Genomic DNA, 24,856 nt, shown 5'->3' on the forward strand with positions numbered 1-24,856 from the left:
GATAACCCAAGTCACTTGGCATGGCCCATAGATCATTAATGACTAAATATATTATTTCCATAACTTCTCTTATTTCCTTTCTGTTGACCACTTCTGCTCCAAAAGATATAGAATATAATAATAAATACATGAAAAACAATAGAAAAAGAACTTTTAGGGGTACCTGGGTGGTTCACATGGTTGAGCGTCCGACTCTGGATTTTGGCTCAGGTCATGATCTCACAGTTTTGATACTGAGCCCCACATTGAACTCTGGCCTGATGGAGCATGGGGCGTGCTTGAGATTCTCTCTCTGCCCTCCCTCTCTGCCATTCCCCTGCTAGCACCTGCATGTGCTTTCTCTCTCTCAAAAATAAATGAACTTAAAAAAAATAAAAAGAACTTTAAAAAATATTTTTAAAATTATTTTATATTTAAAATTATATATAAGAAGTCTAATTAAAAGTAAATTATAGGTAAATTGATTACATAAACAATTATATCCAACCTTTTCAGTTAATTCAAAAAGTTGCTGTATTTCTCTGGAGAATTATTGTTAATTGCACCATATAATATATATTGTTTTATCAGGTTGCAAATTGTATATGCAGTGTAATTAAAATCATGGAAAGTAGCTTATGCATAGAGAGAAAGATGTAAAAAAATATACCAATTTATTTTAATAAAGTCAAAATTAAAATGCACTGCATTTTACCAGCCTCTGACAGAGGACTTAGGCTTCACTGCCTCAAACAAAACTACAAAGAATTTCTCCCGGGAACATGCTTCACAATATCAATTTAACCTTGTTTTTCTTCTGTTTCACATTCTCTTTTTTCTATTGTGTGCCACAAATATCTTTCAATCTAAAGAAAGAATTACAAATTAATAACCATCAATATTCAACACTTGGGAAACAATAATCTCAAATAGGATCAAATTTGTTTTCATGTAGAAATGTGTATTTGAAAATTTGAGGATCTATGAAGTCATTAAGTACATTTTATTTAAACAGGTACAATACTATCTGTTCATTTTAGGCTTTATTTTTAATCATATTTTACATTCTGCTTGAAGCTGAATCATATGTGAAAACAAGATATGTTCTACTTACAATTATAACTACTTATCTTTCATCTAAAATGTTTCAGTTGAAAATTGAAATCATCAAAATTACACGTGGCTTCAGCGGTTCTCATAACCTTGGATGCAGAATGGAATAACCTGTAAGGCTTTTGTATATCCTGATGGCCAATCATATCCAACACCAATTAAATCAAATCCCAGGGGCTTTATTCTTCTCAGGTGATTCCAAAATATGTTTGAGTTTCATTTAATATTGCTTAATAGTACACCAATTTTCTCTTTTGTTTTTGAGGTTTACCTTGCATACAGTATAACAGGAAAACTACTTCTCATGCATGTCTAATGATACTGTTCTCTCCAACTATGTATACCATGTTTTAAAGTAACAGCTACGGGGTTCCTGGGTGGCTCAGTCGGTTGAGCATCCAACTTTGGCTCAGGTCATGATCTCGAGGTTCATGAGTTTGAACACTGCATCGGGGTCTGTACTGGCAGCTTGGAGCCTGGAGCCTGCTTCACATTCTGTGTCTCCCTCTCTCTCTCTCAAAAATAAATAAACATTAAAACATATTAAAAAACTAAAAAAAAAATAAAGTAACAGCTACAGAAGCTATTGAGATTTCACATAATCAGGGGGAAGAAAAGATGTATTTCTCGTGGTTTCTTCTGACTGTTAATGATTCCTCCCTATACATTCAACAGTATTTGCCCCTCCCTTGGAAAGGAGAAGACTTTGACTGAAATTGAACTCCTTTATTAGACAAAGGAAAAACTAATACCTAAATTACAAGTATTTCATTTTTAGCAGAATTTGAAAGGAAACCTTTTGAAACTCTGTGTTTTTTTTTTTTTTAGAAAGAATTATTAAAGCATTTGACATTCTTATTGGCCAGATGAATCATTCACAGTTTTCCAGTTCCATGAAATTTATGACCATCCTACTTGTAGTAGTTATAAATAAAAAGGTTCAGTATAATTTACAGTGGGGATTTTTTATTGGTTCCCTAGTAATGTTGTAAGTGTCATGATTGCATTTTATCCTTCAAAAAATTTTACTGTTTTTTGCCTTTCATTGTAGGATTTTGGTATTGATTGGAATTGTATGAACAATAACTATAAATTGTTACTTAATCCAGGTTAGAAATTATTGTGCAGGAGAGGGACCAATGAGAAATTATAATAACAAATAACTTCTTAGACTTAAATTTATGTTAAAAATCAAGTCCACATTATATGAAACTAATTTTATGTGTAAAGGTAATAATATTTCTAAATACATCCCAATGAATGTGTGTTGTGTGTTTGTTTTGCTTTGCTTACATCAGTAAACTTGATTTTTGTGTCCCCACTATTTAATGTTGACCAAGGAATACTGCCCCAAGAAATTAAGAGATTATGTCTACAGCAAATCCTTTCCATGGAGGAAAAAAGAGTTTAAAGTCCAACAAACTCATGCACCAATCACCTGGCTGAGCAGCTGCCAACGGTGAGGCCTCAATGACTAGAAAAGAAGGCAGAACCCAAAGTCAGTGGCAATAAATGTTATGCATACTCAAAGACTAGTGGCACCAGTTTTATCCTGGCAAAGAAATAGTAGAAAATATATACATTGGTCTCTGCCTCCAGTTTATCCTGGCAAAGAAATAGTAGAAAATATATACATTGGTCTCTGCCTCCAGTTCCAGGCATAGAGCTCCTGACACCCCTGCAATTCCCTAAGTGGTAAGAGCACTAGGATCATCTTTTGTTCTAATATTTGGTTTTTGACCCTGGTTCTGACACTGGCTCCTGAAACACTTGTAATTTCTTGCATGAAGGGAGTGACTTTTGTGCTAATAAAGCAATCCCGGCGGGGGGGGGGGGGGGGTGGCTCGTGAATGGCTCCTGGATGGGGGTTGGTCATTGGAAAGACCAAGCCATAATTAGAGGCTTGGAATTTTCAGTCTTTCCCCCCATTCTTTTCAAAAGGGGAAGGTCTGAAAATGGAGTTAATGATCGATCATGTCTACATGATGAATCCTCCATAAACTCCCAAAAATACTGGGTTGGGAGAGCTTTTATGTTAGTGAACACATCCACACCAGGAGAGTGACACACCCAACTCCATGGGGACAGAAGCTCCTGTGCTTGGGACCCACCCAGACCTCACTACATTATAGCTCTTCATTGGAAGTTCATCTGAATCCTTTATCATATTCTTTACTAAATTGGTAAAAGGTAAATGTTTCCCTAAATTCTGTAAGCAGCTCTAGCAAATTAATTGATCTTGCGGAGGGGGTCATGGAAGCCTTGGATATGTAGCCAAATCAGATAGAAGTTGTGGGTTACCTGAGGACCTACTAGTTGAAATTGGCATCAGAAGTATAGTGGGGTCAGTCTTTTGGGACTGAGCCCTTAACCTTTGGGATCTGATACTATCTCTGGGTGCAGAGTGTCAGAATGGAGATAAATCATAAGACACCCATTTGGTGTCAAGAGAATTGCCTCTGTGAGGCAAAATCTCCATACATTTGGTGTCCAGAGTGTCAGAAGTGAAGTGTTCTTTGTGAAGGTAAAGGAGACAGAGAGAAAAATCAATAGTTGCATACCAGGTGCCAGGGTATTAATTTCCTCAATAATTAAATCATACCTGGTACAGCACTGCAATTGGAATCGCCACCTGATAAAGTTACAATAATCTACTGCTATTCTTCAAGATCTCTGTCTTCTGTACTGGCCAAATTCAGTAGGATGTGATGGGAACCACCACCCATGGATCCTTCAAGTACTTGATACTGGCACTAATCTCTGTAATCCCTCCACAAATGTATTATTGCTTTTGATTTTCTACTTTCTTTTTTTTTTTTAATTTTTTTTTCAACGTTTATTTATTTTTGGGACAGAGAGAGACAGAGCATGAACGGGGGAGGGGCAGCGAGAGGAGACCACACAGAATCGGAAACAGGCTCCAGGCTCCGAGCCGTCAGCCCAGAGCCTGACGCGGGGTTGATTTTCTACTTTCTTAAGTAGAGAGAGTAATAGAGGCTTCCTCTTGGCCTCTCCCACCATAATATTTCTGTGCTGCACAGGTTAGGGAGCCAATTGTGGAGATTTTGCCAGCTGCACACTCTGTTTCAATTATGCTTTCTGAGGCTGGAGAAATAACTACAAGATAAGTAGTAATATGTCCAATGTGGGAGGAACATGAGCTAAAATTCCACTAGTTACTTGACTTGCACAAGCTTCTACTCTGACTATGGACCACAGTTACATTTTCAGTCTCCTGGAATTAGTGTCCATTTAGAACTAGTCCATAGGGAACTGGGAGAAAGATTAACAGTATAAATGTTTGATAGTTTACCAAGGTCCATCCTTAGGGAGACCCAGGCTCCTTTTTAGGGATTCTGGGTCTGAAACCTGGATCAAGTGCCTCTCTGTTTTTATGATTTTGTAAGACTTTTGTTCACTTACCCTGGAATTTTTCTATTTATGAAGATCAAGTAAGAATTTAGAATGTCTCTTCTCTCTTTCTCTTCTAGGAACACCATAATCAACTTGCCAACACAACAGGTCTGCATGAGCCAGGGTATTCTGATTGCTGCTCTGACTCTGCTGCCCACTATGTTAACCACACTTAGTTTGCCTTTGGTAACTGAGTGCCCTCATCTTGTCCCTGCCACCCTGGGATCCAATTATTTCCATTATATTTAGGTTTCTTAACTCAGCGGCTATAGTTCCCACTGTAAGGTCTGGACTACAGAGAAAAACAATCACAGAGCTATTCAAGGATGTCAAAACTCCCCTCATAAATTTATTTCTCCAGTATTAGTAAAAGGTATGTCTTCTGGACACTCTCAGTATGGGTGAGTAGGTCTTAAATGACAAATCCACTCTAACATTCAATAACCCCTATATTTTTTTAATCCCTTCCTTTACATTAAACCATAACAGATCTCACACTTCTGATTTACTCACTGTGGGCCACCCATGTTTCAACTAACCAAACAACCTTCACAGCCCTTCATGACTCCCCAAGTTGCAATATAAAATGCAAAATCTCTCCTTCGTGAGCCTGTATCAATACATTTTGCCTGATTCAACTTTATATTTTTCTACCATTATCCCACACCTTTAGTATCCATTCCCATACATGTTCCCTTAATATCTGTCTGTATAAATTAGAAAACACAAGTAGTTTTTTTGTTAGAGTGCAATGCACTGTCCCATGGGTCATATTTTGTAGTTCACCATTAATGTCCTCTTAGGACTTGAGTCTAGTAATAGGTCTAGAAGCAAAGAAGGGTGGTGGAAGAAGTGTAGTGAGAAGAATCAGCATTGTTTTGCTTGACAACTGCCACAGGGGAGGCCATTACAGTTTCCTCAGACAATGTAATATTAATTGCCTCAGACGCAGATGTCAGGGATGGATTGGCTGATATCATTGGTGATTGGAAGCCCTCTTCCACTGGCAAAGAAAACTCACCAGAATTTAGACTATCTGTAGCTTCATCAAAGTCTTCCTACACATCCCTATCATTGCTTACCAGGTCCCATTCTTTGCTAATCACTTTACCAGTAGACACCCTGTGAGATTCTGCATTCAACTTGTATTGTAATTTAACCAGGGGTAAATGAGATTCTGCATTTGAATTTCAGTAAACACAGCTCTGAAACTATAGGAGATAAGGGTCTCCTTCAGGAAACAATAGAATCTTTTAGGTCATTTGTGTCTTATTTGACCTGGAAACTCAAATCCCTGAGCTCATCTTTATCTTTCACCACCTTATCCAGTGACATTAGGAGTAACAACCTTATCTCATTATGTTCTATAGTTTTCCACAAATGTTTGAAAGTAACATGCACACAATTACCCAGCTCCCTGCTTATAAGTAGTTGGTTATAAGTATCCAACACAGACATTTTGTGTGTCTCTATAACCAGTGTCTGCTATGAACTACCAGCACTATCTTACTACTAGAAACAGTCATTAAGATCATTAAATCTAATCAGATTCAAGAGCCAATTCCAGAAACCCTAAAATCAATTCATAAAACCTATCCTTAAAATTATGTTTCTCAAAATCTCCAGAGGAACAGAATCAAAAGTATGTATATTGAAATATATTTATGTCTGTATCCATATCCATCTATATATGTCTGTCTGTCTATCTATCTATCTATCTATCTATCTATCTATCTATTAGAGATTTATAAAGATTTGTAAAGAGTTAGTTTATGTGATTATAGATGCTGAAAAGTTCCACAATCTGCAGACTGCAAGCTAGAAACCCAGGAAATCCAGAGATGTAGTTACAGTCTGAGTTCAAATACTTAAGAACTAAGAGCACCTACAATATAAGTCCTAATCCAAGGACACAAGACAAATTTCCCAGGCTTAATCATCAGTGAGAGAGCAAATTCTCCCCCTCTTCACCTTTTTGTTCTATTCATGCTTTCAGCAGATTACATGATGCCCACCCAGAATAGGGAGGGCAACCTTCTGGACTCAGTCTGCTGATTCAAATGCTGAACTCATCCAGGAACACCCTTATAGACACAACTCAAAATAACATGTAATCAAATAGCTGAGCATGCCATGACTCAGTCATGTTGATATACAAAATTAAACATCATTGAAGAGGAGGATCTCCCATTCACTGACAACCACGAGTATTTCCAAATAAAAGTTTGCTTGCCTCTCTCAGCTTCGGTTTTCTTAAACGTCAAAAGGGGTTATCAATACAGAACTCATGTATTTGTTATTATGAATAAATAGCATAATATAGCCAAAAGATTTGGCCTATACCATATATTCATTAAGGATTAAATAAACCATACATACATTTTTTCGGCAAGTTGGAAGATTTTTGAGACATCTAGGATCATACCAGTGAGCAAGTGCAATCAATCTATATAAAACACACTTCCCCTTAGGAAGTCTTCCCCTTAGGCTGCATAGTAGCTACAAGGCCAACATTAATCATTTCTCTGAACAAAGAACAATTCTTCTTTGAAAGAAAGCTTCTTTCAAAATGTAACTGAAATAATGCAAAAGGTCAGATTGTCAAACCATACTCATAAGAATCAGATATTCTTTCTGGCATCAAACTTGACTAAAAATGAGAAGAATACAGAAAATCATGACGCACAGGCAAAGCGTGCAAAAACCTAGAACGTTCAGATCCTTCCTTGGAGCATAAGGATAAACTCTGGCCCAGACATAATATTTGAGAACTTACATAAGGCATACAGGACATCAATTACACAGAAAGAGCTATTTCAATTGTTAAATTGATTTATACTTCTTACTTTAAAAATTTTGGAATAGACACTGACATTTCCCAGTAGGCCGTGCTCCATAAATTAAGTCAAAATTTATTTGCCATGAGCAACCTAGACATACTCCACAAAAAGAATTCCAAAGACAACATAATATTTCTACTAATTAATGCTATCTGAAGGTCTGATTAGTATGTTTACAGGATTTGGCCTCATGATTTTTCCCTGAATATCTTCAAGACAGTCTTGAGTTACATATCAATTGCTATGTCTTTCTTAAGTAAAGTTAGATAAAACCAATATATAATTTTATTCATGTATATTAAGATTACATTTTCCTATCCTGACACCAATTAGTATTTATTATTGTTTTTGTTGTTGGTGGTAGTGTGTGTGTGTAGTCCATGTGTGAAAGAGTTTTGTTACATTAAAATAAACAGTAGAGAAGTGCATCGTCTATATCTAGAAAATCCAATTATCTTAAAGCTTATGCTAGACAAAAATTTTCCATTTACATCATGGCCAATGCCCAAGTGGGAAAAGAGCACTGTCTCCATACTGTTTTACATATTTGCAGCAATAAAGTAGAAAAGGGAAATCTATGTGAATTTTGACAACAGAAGTTTTCTTGTCAAGGCTGTGGCCTTGTTACAATGGGGCAACCTCTAAAACACAGCTGCTGGCATCAGCCTAATCTCTTGCACTAAACTCAGATCTACTGAGCAGGTTCTCCACTAAACTCCCAAAATTACAAAAAAAAAAAAAAAAAAAAAAAAGACTCACCAAGACCATTAAGATCTTTCCTCAGCCACCTCCCAAGATTTAAAGATTGTTAAATATTACCACCATCAGTTTTGTTGACACTAGGTTGCAGGGCTTTCTACAATCAATAAGCAACGGTAGATTCTGAATCCCCAAAATTAGAATCCATTGTTGTTAATTTATTGTATTATCATTAAAACAAAAGTATAGTTAGGTTTTTGTTTCCTCTTAAATGGCTTCTGATTCTTTTTAATACATAAGAATCTGGCTTAAGAAACCCAACTTTAGTCCAATATAAGAAATGGTGTAAATTCTCCACACATTAAGCCAGCCCAGCCTTTGACAGAGGTCTGTTAAGATGTATGTTATTTAAAAGGCAATATGTATGGGCTGCCTGGGTGGCTCAGTCAGTTAAGCATCAGATTCTTGACTTTGGTGCAGGTCATGATCCCACAGTTAGTGGTTTGAGCCCTGCACTGGGTGGGATTCTGTCTCCTTCTCTCTCTGTCTGTTCCCTGTTTGCTCTCTATCACTTTCTCAAAATCAATAAAAATAAACTAAAAAAAAAAAAATAAAGTAAAAGGCAATACATTTTAATTACTAGTGAGGAAATTTTCTTTTTAAAGAAAATCAATCTTAGAGTTTAACATTTGGCCTAAAAAGATCAATTCTTTCTGGCTCTGCCACTGAAAAGAGTCATCATTGTTGTGGGGGAAGTCATGTTAACCTAAGTCATGGATTAAATCTCAAAATGTAAAATCAACTTAAGATACAAGAACTTGAAAATATACTTGTATCCATTTTTATATAAATTAAGACTCAGTCCTAAGGATATTTTAATTTATTCTGCTATCTCATAATTACAGTCACAATAAAAAGTAAGAAGAGGGAGGCGCAGGAAGATGGCGGCGTAGGAGGACGCTGGGCTCACCGCGCGTCCTGCTGATCACTTAGATTCCACCTACACCTGCCTAAATAACCCAGAAAACCGCCAGAGGATTAGCAGAACGGAGTCACCGGACCCAAGTGCAGACGAGAGGCCCACGGAAGAGGGTAGGAAGGGCGGCGAGGCGGTGCGCGCTCCACGGACTGGCGGGAGGGAGCCGGGGCGGAGGGGCGGCTCGCCAGCCAAGCAGAGCCCTCGAGTCCGGCTTGCAAAAGCGGAGGGGCCTGACGGACTGTGTTCCAACAGCAAGCGCGACTTAGCGTCTGGGAGGTCCTAAGTTAACAGCTCTGCTCGGAAAGCGGGAAGGCTGGAGGACAAAGGGAGGGTGAGCTGCGGAGCCCCCGGACGACAGAGCTCAGTTTGGCGGGGAACAAAGGCGCTCGCCAGCGCCATCTCCCCCGCCCATCCCCCAGCCAAAATCCCAAAGGGAACCGGTTCCGGCCAGGGAAATTGCTCGCTCCGCGCAAACACCCAACTCTGTGCTTCTGCGGAGCCAAACCTCCGGCAGCGGATCTGACTCCCTCCGGCTGCCACAGGGCCCCTCCTGAAGTGGATCACCTAAGGAGAAGCGAGCTAAGCCTGCCCCCCCTCCCGCCGTGCACCTTGCCTTCCCACCCCAGCTAATACGCCAGATCCCCAGCATCACAAGCCTGGCAGTGTGCAAGTAGCCCAGACGGGCCACGCCACCCCACAGTGAATCCCACCCCTAGGAGAGGGGAAGAGAAGGCACACACCAGTCTGACTGTGGCCCCAGCGGTGGGCTGGGGGCAGACATCAGGACTGACTGCGGCCCCGCCCACCAACTCCAGTTATACACCACAGAACAGGGGAAGTGCCCTGCAGGCCCTCACCACACCAGGGACTATCCAAAATGACCAAGCGGAAGAATTCCCCTCAGAAGAATCTCCAGGAAATAACAACAGCTAATGAGCTGATCAAAAAGGATTTAAATAATATAACAGAAAGTGAATTTAGAATAATAGTCATAAAATTAATCGCTGGGCTGGAAAACAGTATACAGGACAGCAGAGAATCTCTTGCTGCAGAGATCAAGGGACTAAGGAACAGTCACGAGGAGCTGAAAAACGCTTTAAAGGAAATGCAAAACAAAATGCAAACCACCACAGCTCGGATGGAAGAGGCAGAGGAGAGAATAGGTGAACTAGAAGATAAAGTTATGGAAAAAGAGGAAGCTGAGAAAAAGAGAGATAAAAAAATCCAGGAGTATGAGGGGAAAATTAGAGAACTAAGTGATACACTAAAAAGAAATAATATACGCATAATTGGTATTCCAGAGGAGGAAGAGAGAGGGGAAGGTGCTGAAGGGGTACTTGAAGAAATAATAGCTGAGAACTTCCCTGAACTGGGGAAGGAAAAAGGCATTGAAATCCAAGAGGCACAGAGAACTCCCTTCAGACGTAACTTGAATCGATCTTCTGCACGACATATCATAGTGAAACTGGCAAAATACAAGGATAAAGAGAAAATTCTGAAAGCAGCAAGGGGTAAACGTGCCCTCACATATAAAGGGAGACCTATAAGACTCGTGACTGATCTCTCTTTTGAAACTTGGCAGGCCAGAAAGAATTGGCACGAGATTTTCAGGGTGCTAGACAGCAAAAATATGCAGCCGAGAATCCTTTATCCAGCAAGTCTGTCATTTAGAATAGAAGGAGAGATAAAGGTCTTCCCAAACAAACAAAAACTGAAGGAATTTGTCACCACTAAACCAGCCCTACAAGAGATCCTAAGGGGGACCCTGTGAGACAAAGTACCAGAGACATCACTACAAGCATAAAACATACAGACATCACAATGACTCTAAACCCGTATCTTTCTATAATAACACTGAATGTAAACGGATTAAATGCGCCAACCAAAAGACATAGGGTATCAGAATGGATAAAAAAACAAGACCCATCTATTTGCTGTCTACAAGAGACTCATTTTAGACCTGAGGACACCTTTAGATTCAGACTGAGGGGATGGAGAACTATTTATCATGCTACTGGAAGCCAAAAGAAAGCTGGAGTAGCCATACTTATATCAGACAAACTAGACTTTAAATTAAAGGCTGTAACAAGAGATGAAGAAGGACATTATATACTAGTTACAGGGTCTATCCATCGGGAAGAGCTAACAATTATAAATGTCTATGCGCCGAATACCGGAGCCCCCAAGTATATAAAACAATTACTCATAAACAGAAGCAACCTTATTGATAAGAATGTGGTAATTGCAGGGGACTTTAACACCCCACTTACAGAAATGGATAGATCATCTAGACACACAGTCAATAAAGAAACAAGGGCCCTGAATGAGACATTGGATCAGATGGACTTGACAGATCTATTTAGAACTCTGCATCCCAAAGCAACAGAATATACTTTCTTCTCGAGTGCACATGGAACATTCTCCAAGATAGATCATATACTGGGTCACAAAACAGCCCTTCATAAGTTTACAAGAATTGAAATTATACCATGCATACTTTCAGACCACAATGCTATGAAGCTTGAAATCAACCACAGGAAAAAGTCTGGAAAACCTCCAAAAGCGTGGAGGTTAAAGAACACCCTACTAACGAATGAGTGGGTCAACCAGGCAATTAGAGAAGAAATCAAAAAATATATGGAAACAAACGAAAATGAAAATACAACAATCCAAAAGCTTTGGGACGCAGCGAAGGCAGTCCTGAGAGGAAAATACATTGCAATCCAGGCCTATCTCAAGAAACAAGAAAAATCCCAAATACAAAATCTAACAGCACACCTAAAGGAAATAGAAGCAGAACAGCAAAGGCAGCCTAAACCCAGCAGAAGAAGAGAAATAATAAAGATCAGAGCAGAAATAAACAATATAGAATCTAAAAAAAACTGTAGAGCAGATCAACGAAACCAAGAGTTGGTTTTTTGAAAAAATAAACAAAATTGACAAACCTCTAGCCAGGCTTCTCAAAAAGAAAAGGGAGATGACCCAAATAGATAAAATCATGAATGAAAATGGAATTATTACAACCAATCCCTCAGAGGTACAAACAATTATCAGGGAATACTATGAAAAATTATATGCCAACAAATTGGACAACCTGGAAGAAATGGACACATTCCTGAACACCCACACTCTTCCAAAACTCAATCAGGAGGAAATAGAAAGCTTGAACAGACCCATAACCAGCGAAGAAATTGAATCGGTTATCAAAAATCTCCCAACAAATAAGAGTCCAGGACCAGATGGCTTCCCAGGGGAGTTCTACCAGACGTTTAAAGCAGAGATAATACCTATCCTTCTCAAGCTATTCCAAGAAATAGAAAGGGAAGGAAAACTTCCAGACTCATTCTATGAAGCCAGTATTACTTTGATTCCTAAACCAGACAGAGACCCAGTAAAAAAAGAGAACTACAGGCCAATATCCCTGATGAATATGGATGCAAAAATTCTCAATAAGATACTAGCAAATCGAATTCAACAGCATATAAAAAGAATTATTCACCATGATCAAGTGGGATTCATTCCTGGGATGCAGGGCTGGTTCAACATTCACAAATCAATCAACGTGATACATCAAATTAACAAAAAAAAAGAGAAGAACCATATGATCCTGTCAATCGATGCAGAAAAGGCCTTTGACAAAATCCAGCACCCTTTCTTAATAAAAACCCTTGAGAAAGTCGGGATAGAAGGAACATACTTAAAGATCATAAAAGCCATTTATGAAAAGCCCACAGCTAACATCATCCTCAACGGGGAAAAACTGAGAGCTTTTTCCCTGAGATCAGGAACACGACAGGGATGCCCACTCTCACCGCTGTTGTTTAACATAGTGCTGGAAGTTCTAGCATCAGCAATCAGACAACAAAAGGAAATCAAAGGCATCCAAATTGGCAAAGATGAAGTCAAGCTTTCGCTTTTTGCAGATGACATGATATTATACATGGAAAATCCGATAGACTCCACCAAAAGTCTGCTAGAACTGATACATGAATTCAGCAAAGTTGCAGGATACAAAATCAATGTCCAGAAATCAGTTGCATTCTTATACACTAACAATGAAGCAACAGAAAGACAAATAAAGAAAATGATCCCATTCACAATTGCACCAAGAAGCATAAAATACCTAGGAATAAATCTAACCAAAGATGTAAAGGATCTGTATGCTGAAAACTATAGAAAGCTTATGAAGGTAATTGAAGAAGACTTAAAGAAATGGAAAGACATTCCCTGCTCATGGATTGGAAAAATAAATATTGTCAAAATGTCAATACTACCCAAAGCTATCTACACATTCAATGCAATCCCAATCGAAATTGCACCAGCATTCTTCTCGAAATTAGAACAAGCAATCCTAACATTCATATGGAACCACAAAAGGCCCCGAATAGCCAAAGGAATTTTGAAGAAGAAGACCAAAGCAGGAGGCATCACAATCCCAGACTTTAGCATCTACTACAAAGCTGTCATCATCAAGACAGCATGGTATTGGCACAAAAACAGACACACAGACCAATGGAATAGAATAGAAACCCCAGAAATAGACCCACAAATGTATGGCCAACTCATCTTTGACAAAGCAGGAAAGAACATCCAATGGAAAAAAGACAGCCTCTTTAACAAATGGTGCTGGGAGAACTGGACAGCAACATGCAGAAGGTTGAAACTAGACCACTATCTCACACCATTTACAAAAATAAACTCAAAATGGATAAAGGACCTAAATGTGAGACAGGAAACCATCAAAACCTTAGAGGAGAAAGCAGGAAAAGACCTCTCTGACCTCAGCCGTAGCAATCTCTTACTCGACACATCCCCAAAGGCAAGGGAATTAAAAGCAAAAGTGAATTACTGGGACCTTATGAAGATAAAAAGCTTCTGCACAGCAAAGGAAACAACCAACAAAACTAAAAGGCAACCAACGGAATGGGAAAAGATCTTTGCAAATGACATATCGGACAAAGCGCTAGTATCTAAAATCTATAAAGAGCTCACCCAACTCCACACCCGAAAAACAAATAACCCAGTGAAGAAATGGGCAGAAAACATGAATAGACACTTCTCTAAAGAAGACATCCAGGGGCGCCTGGGTGGCGCAGTCGGTTAAGCGTCCGACTTCAGCCAGGTCACGATCTCGCGGTCCGTGAGTTCGAGCCCCGCGTCGGGCTCTGGGCTGATGGCTCGGAGCCTGGAGCCTGTTTCCGATTCTGTGTCTCCCTCTCTCTCTGCCCCTCCCCGGTTCATGCTCTGTCTCTCTCTGTCCCAAAAATAAATAAACGTTGGAAAAAAAAAAAAAAAAAAAAAAAAGACATCCAGATGGCCAACAGGCACATGAAAAGATGTTCAGCGTCGCTCCTTATCAGGGAAATACAAATCAAAACCACACTCAGGTATCACCTCACGCCAGTCAGAGTGGCCAAAATGAACAAATCAGGAGACTATAGATGCTGGAGAGGATGTGGAGAAACGGGAACCCTCTTGCACTGTTGGTGGGAATGCAAATTGGTGCAGCCGCTCTGGAAAGCAGTGTGGAGGTTCCTCAGAAAATTAAAAATAGACCTACCCTATGACCCAGCAATAGCACTGCTAGGAATTTATCCAAGGGATACAGGAGTACTGATGCATAGGGGCACTTGTACCCCAATGTTCATAGCAGCACTCTCAACAATAGCCAAAGTATGGAAAGAGCCTAAATGTCCATCAACTGATGAATGGATAAAGAAATTGTGGTATATATACACAATGGAGTACTATGTGGCAATGAGAAAAAATGAAATATGGCCCTTTGTAGCAACGTGGATGGATCTGGAGAGTGTAATGCTAAGTGAAATAAGCCATACAGAGAAAGACAGATACCATATGGTTTCACTCTTATGTGGATCCTGAGAAACTTGACAGGAACCCATGGGGGAGGGGAAGGAAAAAAAAAAAAAAAGAGGTTAGAGTGGGAGAGAGCCAAAGCATAAGAGACTGTTAAAAACTGAGAACAAACTGAGGGTTGATGGGGGGTGGGAGGGAGGGGAGGGTGGGTGATGGGTATTGAGGAGGGCACCTTTTGGGATGAGCACTGGGTGTTGTATGGAAACCAATTTGTCAATAAATTTCATAAAAAAATAAAAAAAAAAAAAAGTAAGAAGAGTACAACAGAGACAGGTGAGAAGTCTGAGAAAGATAAAAACTTGTACCACAAAGAAGGAGCATATAGTAACAAACACTATATGTGATAATTAACAATGTCAATGAATAAATCAAAGAAAATGGGATTATATCTAAAACTACCACTTTTAACTTTAAATATTTTGAATATTTGAGAAGAGGGGAGAATATTAATTATGTGATTAAGTTGTGATCTTATTATGAGAAAGTAAAGGGACTGTATAAAATTTATCTGTATGTTGATTTTCACAAATCTGCATTCAAGTACACTGTAATAGAGAATGAATAATAATAAAGCCATGACTTATATTTTGCCACATCTTTTTGTCAATGGAACTTCAAACATCTGAATCACAAATACCAGACCATTTACTAGTTTTCAGAAACAAATAGCTTTAGATTCTGAAACTAAATTTCACTACACAAATGTTTAATAGACGTGGAGGATATTTTTCTTTCATTCTTTAGAGAAATAGTAAAGAATAAAGAGATCAAAATGACACAATGGAAAGATCTTCGAAAGATCTTGATTTGAAAAATCTGTGTTTGTCTTTAGCTTTATGGTTTAAAGCAGAGTTTCTGAAATGTAAGTTAATATACATAGCAGATTTCTTTAAAAAACTTTCTTGTGAATTCTCCCTGTTAATTTAGATTCTTAGAATATAATATTACCTACATTTCAAAATATAAATAAAGACATCTCATGTTCATACCTCATACAAGTTTTAAAAAAATACATATTGAATATTATCAGAATTTAAAAATCAATAAAATGTAAATCAATAATTTTTATTTAATGTATTGGATAATATAGATTCACCAAAAATGTACATGCTTATACTACCACAGACCATTTAAAAATTATTTCTTTTACCTTTTTTTTCTTATTAAACTTCTAAAACACTTGGCCTTATCATGAATTCATTATGTGTATATTGAATCTTGTTTTTTCATTTCTTATTATCCTGAACAATTAAAGGTGTACATCATGGTGTCAATCTGACCATGAATGCCAATAATAAATACCAGAACCATCACCACATGGCAAAATGCATTTATAGTTGTTTTATACATGATCATAAAATTCATCAAACATTTTGAATAAAATAGAAATGACAAGTTAAGATTTACCCATCACATCAGAGGATGAGTCACTTAAATTTCCAAAACTCAGATTCCTCATGTCCAAGTCAGTGAAGAGAATTGTGAACTTCATAACCGAGTAGGCTTTTTTTCTCCTTTTTCCATCCGTTTCCATCATTTACTATACATCTATTGAGTACACAATGTCAATAAATGTACAGGGTCTAAGATTTTACTCTACTTGAATGCAGTTAAGTTAGCCTGCTATAGTTTTATGGATATGACATGACTTGGGATTCCTAGGACAGAGTCAAAAAATTTTATTATATATGGGCACAGAAAACTCCATGAACTTTATATTTGCATCATTTTTTTTCCAACCCAAATCCCATGGGTAGGACATGAAGTGGTCCAGATAGATACTGAGCATGCCATGCGCCTGAATCATAGCTGAGGAACCCTAGGTTTAGGGAAGTTAAATATTTTATAATCGACTACAAACAAATCTGTCCTTTGCCTGGGAGGCAGATGCCTGGGAGGCAGATATTATCTTTATTATCCTAGACAGTACAAAAAATATGTCCTTGCTCTGGAAGAAGACACTATCTTTCTTTTCCAAAGCTGTTTGCTATAAAAATATCTTTGAGGAGGCAGTCTGGAACAAAAGGCTGTCAGATGCACCAGACATTGCAGCAGACAGTTGGGAGAATGGATATGAATAATTCAGTCTTTAGTTTCAAGGAGATGACTAGTGATGGAGACCAACACTCAAATAATTTTACTATAAAATAAGTATTAAAGATAGCACTATGAATTAAGAGATTTATCCTGACATGGAAAGTCAGGGATGACTGAGACAGAGATCACTTTGGGCTGGGGATTAGGAATAAAGTAGAAGTAACTAATAAGGAACAAAGGGACCAAGATGACACAATGGAAAAATTGGTTTTAATATACTCTAGATTCTGTCATTAACTAGCTCTAGGTCTCAGAGAAGCCTGAAATTTAAGTTAATATGCACATCTTAAAAACACTTAAAAAAATGAATTTACCCTACTAGTTTATTGTATTACAATGTAATTCACAAAGGAAAACACTGCATACAAAAGCTTAGCCAATTCAAGATCTAATTCCTAATTCACCACCAATCCCTTCACATTATGCTCTGTAGTAGTCAATATTACAGACTAAATGTTTGTGTCCACACCCCCCCCCTTAAATCTTTATGTTGAAGACCTAACCCCCAATGTGATGCTATCTGGAGGTGGGATTAGATTTAGATTAGGTCATGAGAATAGGAACGTCATGAAACGATTGGTGCCCATATAAGAGGGAGGCAAAGATCTCTCTCTCCATAAGCAAGCACTGAGGAAAGGCTATTAGAGCACACACAGCAAGAAGGTAGCACTCTACAAGCTAGGAAAGGGGCCCTTACCAACACCTGAATTTGTCAGCACCTTGTTCTTACAGAACCAGGAGTAACAAATGTCTGTTGTTTAAGCCACAGACCAGTCTCTGGTATTTTGTGATAGCAACCTGAGCTGAAAGACACATTCAATAACCTGGCATAATAAGGGTGCTGAAACATTTGAATCCTAAATAACATCCTTAAATTTTGGAATGGTTTCTCTAATGCAAGGGTTTTAATATATGGTTCAGTATTTATCCATAAAACATATTTAACACTTTTCTTTATTTAATTATTTTATCTTGGCCACTTTAACTTGATTTGATTTTGAAAAATAAATTATACTCTTCACCTCAGTTTGCAATGTACTGTAACTGCTTTTAAATTTCTAATGAATTCTACCACAAAGGTGAGGCACTTAATCTGTAAAATATCTTTGGATGTTTTGACATTGAAAACACTAGATAACTGCAGGGTACTATTCTTGATATTAATATTTATGCTATGATACTAAGTGGGAAAAAGTATCATTTTAAAAATTCATTGTAAGCCTGCAATCATTGAGATTAAGAATGATAATTCAAAATAATAACTCATGGCTCATTTCTGTCTGTAAATAGAAAATTTGAAAGTCAAATCTAATTAGAAAATATCATCATTCTTACAAATGATCCATAACCTGAATTGTGATTCTTTTTTCTTCTGTTTGCAGTTCTGTTCTGATAGAGCTTTATTCCCCACATGACATTTTGATTCTACCTATGGACATTTTCTATGAAAAGTGATGTCAATCTTAATCAGGTCTAAATTCCCCTTGGTAACATATTTTGTGTTAAATTTGAGGTGGACAGAGGAGGAGGAATCTCATTTTAACAGAACAGACACCTGGCAATCAGTTACCAAAATATAGCTATCACATGGCTTTAAGCCACAGAAAGTCCTTCTGTATTTTAGAAATTCAAAAAATTTTAGTAGGAAAATGGCTTTCAAATAATCCGTTTAGTAATAACATAGTAACATTTAAATCACTTTAAATGGCAGTTTTACCACTGAACACTTTCCTTCTTTTCTTTTTTTCTTCTTTTTTTTTTTTTTGTAAATTTACAGTGATAATAATTTTCCCTGGACAACATCCTATTTCATCTATTTTGTAAAACGTTTATGCAGAGACAGACATTGCTTATGTTCTCCTTTTACCTTTAGGGAGAAGCTTCTGCACTTTTAAAAATCTTTAATCGTTCTATCATCCTCTTTTCAACTAAACCCATTAAATTTACATAAATCAGTTTGAGGGTAGAAAAGAGTTTTGACTACATAAGATGCATTATGACACTTTACAGTTAATTTGGGTTTCAATTTGGCTTCATTATATAGAAAATGACACTTTAGACCTGATATTCAAGTCAAGAGCAGCCAGTAAAACAATTATTGAATCTCATCCCTATAGCACTGAGGAAATGTATAAAATCTGTGACAACATAAGCAATCTATTATAGTATTAGACATATGACTTTTGATACACTTTAGCAATTATTGATGTGTTTTTTTTCCTTACCTCAAGAGGCATAGATTATTTCTTTCTTGTATTAAACATAAAAGAAAGCAAATAATATTTACATATGATTATAGGAAAAACTGCCATCCTTAAGAAAATTACTAGACCCTATTTTCTAACTTTTATTTTGAAATAACAGACCCACAAGAAGTTACAAAGAGAGTACATACAGGTTCCATGCATCTGTTATCATTTTCTCCCCATTCGTTCTGTCTTCTATAATTATAAGAGAATATCAAAATAAAAAAAAAACTGGTATCTGTACAATGAATGTTTAAAATTTTTATGTCATTGGGGCACCTGGGTGGCTTAGTGGGTTAAGCTTCTGACTCTTGATTTCAGCTCAGGTTATGACCCCACAGTTCGTGAGATTGAGCACCACAGTTGGGCTCTGCACGGACAGTGTGGAGGCTACTTGGGATTCTTTCTCCCTCTTTCTCTGCTGCTTCCCTCACTCGTTTGAGTTCTGTCTCTCAAAATAAATAAACATAAAAAAACTTTTATGTCATTTATCTTACATGTAGACTCATTACTAATCCTTTTAGTAATAAAAATCAAGATAATACAATCAAGATATAGCTCTATTTCATCACTACAAAGATCTTCTGCATTCTATCCTTTTATAGGCACACTCACCCCCTTCCCCCTCACACTCTATAATCGGTTGAATAACATACCTCAAAAATGTGTTTCTTTCCAGAACCTAAAGAATGTGTCCAATAAGGATACATAGATATAGGGTCTTTGCAGGAACAATTAGTTAAAGGTTTTTAGATGAAAAAATGCTATACTTAACAATGGAAGCTAAATCCAACAACTTGTGGCCTTATGAGGAGAGGAGAGGATGTATAAAAAACACGGGGAAGAAAGTCATGTAAAGACAGAGACTGAGACTGAAGTTATGGAACAATGAGCCAAGGAAAGCCAAGGATTATTGGCAACCACCAAAAGCCAGGAGAGGTGTGGAAAAATTTCTTTCTCAGTGACTCTGGAGGGAATGGTGTTGATACTTTGATTTCAGATTTCTGGCCTCCAGAACTGTGAGGATAAATTCCTGTTGTTCCAAGCTGCCTGGTTGTGGTACAGTATCCCTTGCTTTTTGAAAGTTCAATGTGTCACTTTGCCTTTATTTTACTTATTTTTAATTTATTTTTCAGTTAATCTATAGTTAACATACAGTTCATTAGTTTCAGGTGTGCAATATAATGGTTCAACCATTCTGTGCATTACAGAATGCTTATCATGGTAAGTGTACTCTTGACCCCTTCAGCTATTTCACCCATCTCCCCACCTACCTCCCCTCTGTATGCCACTATGCTTTTCTAAAGGATCTATATTAGTACCTAGTTTTGCTAACTGAAAGAAATCCAAAGAGGACTTTCTCTTTTACAAAAAGAAGAGGGAAAAATGGCAAAAAGTGAAAAAAGCATTCAGCATTCAGTGAGCCCTTACAGGAGGTCACCAACCTCCTTTCCTGATCACTACACTCAGCATCAAGCTACCATAGCTGTGAACTGTGTCTGTGAGCATCTGTGCTTTATCTTGATTTATTTTGTGTGTCCATTAGTGAGATGTTTCCTAAGGTATCAGAAAAGACTAAGAGAGTGCTTTTGGGGAGGTCTAGAAATGCTTAAAAAGTTTTCCATGTAAATTAACGGTAACTGCTTTTTCCCTTTACGCCACTTGGGCTTAAGAAAGATTTCATCGAAACACTCTACTTTTGGATAGTAGGGAAAGCTACACTTTGTTACAGGAACTCTAGGAAACTCAATAGATCATTCTTAAATGCTGACTAAAACTAATATGTCCTCTAGCTCTATAATTTTATCATTTAGGGAATGTTATATAAATGGAATCAAACAGTAAGTGACCTTTTGAAATGGCTTCTTCACTCAGAAAAACACCCTTGAGATCCATCCAAGTAGTTGCACGTATCACTAGTTCATTCCCTTTTATCACGGAGTAGTATTCCACAGTATCGCTGTAGCAGACACTGTTTCATCATTCTCCTCTCCAGGAACATTTTGAATGATTCCAGGTTTGGGCTATTATAAATAGAGTTGCTATGAACAGGTTTTAATATGCTTTAATTTCTCAAAAATAAGTGACCTGGAGTCTGATTATTGGGTCATATGGTAAGTATATGTTTACTTCATTTTTTTAAAGGAAAGTGACAGATTGTTTTTCATAGGTTTTCATAGGTTTCATTTTGTTGATGTAATAGATGTATAATGGTATCTTTCTGTGGTCTTAATCTTCATTTCCCTAATGGCTAGTGAGGTTGAATATCCTTCCATGTGCTTTACTTTCCATTTGTATATCATCTTCATTTACACGGCTCTTTATGTTCTTTGCCCAATACCTAGTTGAATTTATTTTTTTTTCTATTTTTTTTTTCTTCAAGAGTCAAAAGACAAAGGTAGAGAGAAAATGGTGGATCAGGTCCTAAGAATCCAAACTGGGGTGATTTCTGTGAATATTTTTTTTTAATTTTAACTTTAATTTTATTTTATTTCATTTTCTTTTTGCCTCATATATATCAGACTGAATAGATGAGTACTGGTAAAGGCACCAATCTAGAAATGCCAATGGGGACAAAAAAAAGAAGGAGAAGGAGAAGGAGGAGGAGGAGGAGGAGGAGGAGGAGGAGGAGGAGGAGGAGAAGGAGAAGGAGAAGGAGAAGGAGAAGGAGAAGGAGAAGGAGAAGGAGAAGGAGAAGGAGAAGGAGAAGGAGAAGGAGAAGGAGAAGGAGAAGGAGAAGGAGAAGGAGAAGGAGAAGGAGAAGGAGAAGGAGAAGAAGAAGAAGAAGAAGAAAAATAAACCTTTTTCTCTCTAGAAAAATGACCAGGAAAAGTAGAGGCTAGTAAGATGGAAACAGTTCAATGATAACTCCTCTACTTTAGGCAAGCACCAAAAAAATACTGTGGCCCCACCACCAGCCCTCTCCCCAAATCCAAGTGGAAAGCCTACATGTCCAAACTTATCAGACTGTAATGGCTCACAAATTTCCATCAGGGTGTTGTGAGTACGGAACTGGGCCTTTCACACAAAATAAGTGGCAGTAAACCCCGAGTGTGATGTTGGTGAAGATCACATGGGAAGCCTATACTTTTTCCCCATGTGTCAATGATGTGCCCCTGCTCTCTCCAAAGGGATAGTTTCAGATAGTTTCCAGCAGTAATATGGTCTCCTTCTCCTCTCACATAGGATACTATCAATGGAGATCTAGTAGGGAGCATGAACTAGCAAAACAGCACAGCAACCCAACCAGCCACCTGTCTAGCTGTGATTAGTTCCTCTCTACTCAACCCTGTATGTCAAAAATTTTAAAAACTCGATGAATGGGCTCAGCAGCAGAATAGAGAAGAAAAATAAAAGAAACAGTGACCTTGAGATGAAACAATAAAAATTACCCAATCTGAAGAAAAGAGAAAACAGACTGAAGAAAAAAAAAAAAAGATAAATGCAATTCAGGGACATGTGGGAATATAACAAAAGATCTAACATTCATGTTATTGGAGTCCCAAAGGGTAAAAGAAAATTGGGCCAGAAAAAGTATTTGAAGAAATAATGGCTAAAAATTTCCCAAATTTAGCAAATGACATTAAGTTCAGATTTAACAGTTGAGAAAACCCTGAACAGGTTAATACAAAATAAATGCAAGCGATTACACATCAGTCACACTTCTAAAAAGTGAAGATCAGGAAAAACTCTTGAAAGCAGTCAGAAAAAAAAAAATGAGGAAAAGAAAAAGAAAAGAAACCTTACTACCTAGAGGGAAAAAAGAATTTGAATAAAGGATTTGAATAATAGAGAATTTCTCATGAGAATTCACTGAAGCCAGAAAGAATTGGCATATTTTTCAAGTGCTAAGAAAAAAGAGAGAAAAGAAAAAGAAAAAGAAAAAAACCTGTCAAACAAGAATTCTGTATCAAGTGACAATATACTTCAGAAATAAAGTACTGAGAGGGAAAAAAGGTGCTGAGAAAATAAATTGTCAAATAGGAATTTTATATCAAGAGAAAATATACTTCAGAAGTAAAAGGGAAAACAGAATGGAGGAGCCACCAAAAATTAAAAAATAGAGCTATGATATGATGCCGTGGTCACACTGTGGGTATACAGCCAAAGGAAATGAAATCAGGATGTCAAAGAGATGCCAGAACTCCCATGTTCACTGCAGCATTATTCATAATAGCCAAGATATTGATGAGGGAATGTGGGGCAAGCTGAGGACAAAGTACAGGCTAACAGCATTCCCACCCAGGTGGAGTATGTGTGATATTCCTCGGACACTCCTGGCTACCCAAGAACAAAGGAAAGGGGTTTAAGTGCTTGCTCTGGTGGTGTGGGAAACAAAGGCAAATGAAAAATTAAATTCCCTTACTGCCTATAGCCCATTGGCAAGTCCCTGAAATCAGCAGAGTGACTTCCCTCTAGGAGCTCAGCTGCCTCAATGATGACACTTTGCTAGGTACAAAAGAGAATCTTGGCTTAACATTATCCTGATTCTTTCAGGAACCTCTAAGTCTACTTTAACATATAAAAATTTCTTTGGAAACTTCCTTTTATCTCAACTCCCCCAAGATTTATGCTGGCTGGCTCTGAGCTTATGGCCTCCTGATATATATCTGAAGGGTCTCATGTGCGAGGTAACAAATGACATTTCCTAGCAACAGCCAGCCCTTCAAGGTCCTGGAGACTTTGCTTCCAAAATACCTTATAGACTTCTTCTATTTCTAAGGGTATATAATCAGTTACCTGTTACAACCCCAGTTCAGCTCTTCCTGCCCATGGGTCCTATCCCCGTGTCTTAATAAAATCACCTTTGTACATCTTCAAGAATTCTTTCTTGGCCTTGGGCTCCGGACCCCAACATCAACCCAAAACTTCATCAATATGGAAACAACCTGAGAATCCATGATCAGAAGAATGAAGAAAAGGTGCCATATAATGAAACAATATTCAGCTCTGAGAAAGAAGGAAATCCTGTCATTTGCAACAACATGGATGGAACTTGAGGGCATTTTGCCAATTAAATGAAATAAGACAGAGAAAGGCAAACACTGTATATCATTTATATATGGAATCTAAAAAAGCCAAACTCATGGAAACAGAGACTAGAATGGTAGTTACCAGGGGATGGGAGTTGGAGGAAATAGAGAGAGGTTGGTAAAAAGCCTTCAAGCAGACAGACAAACAAAAAAGGGTAAATTAAGACATTCTCAGGTGAAGGAAACCTAAGAGAAATGTTCTCCAGTAGACTTAGCCTAAAAGAATGGCTAAAAGAAATTTTTTAAACAGAAAGGAAAAAATAGGAAACTTGGAGCAATAAAAAACAAGAAAGAATAAGGAAAAAACAAAGTATGGGGAAATAAAATAGACATTTCTCCTCCTTTTGGGTTTCCTAAAATGTTTGACGATTGAAATAAAGATTACAATAGTCTCTAATGTGTATTTCAAAGAAATATTTAAGACAATGAAATTATAGGTGGAGCAAAACAGAAGGACAAAAGGAAGGAAAGATTCTATATTTAACCGAATTTTTAAAATGTTGACTCCAATAAAATGTGATATGTTTTGTATATAAAGTGTAATACCAAGAACAACCATGAAAAAATATGTATGTAGAG

The sequence above is a fragment of the Lynx canadensis genome, chromosome A1 (assembly GCF_007474595.2).
Source record: "Lynx canadensis isolate LIC74 chromosome A1, mLynCan4.pri.v2, whole genome shotgun sequence".
Classification (NCBI taxonomy): Eukaryota; Metazoa; Chordata; class Mammalia; order Carnivora; family Felidae; genus Lynx; species Lynx canadensis.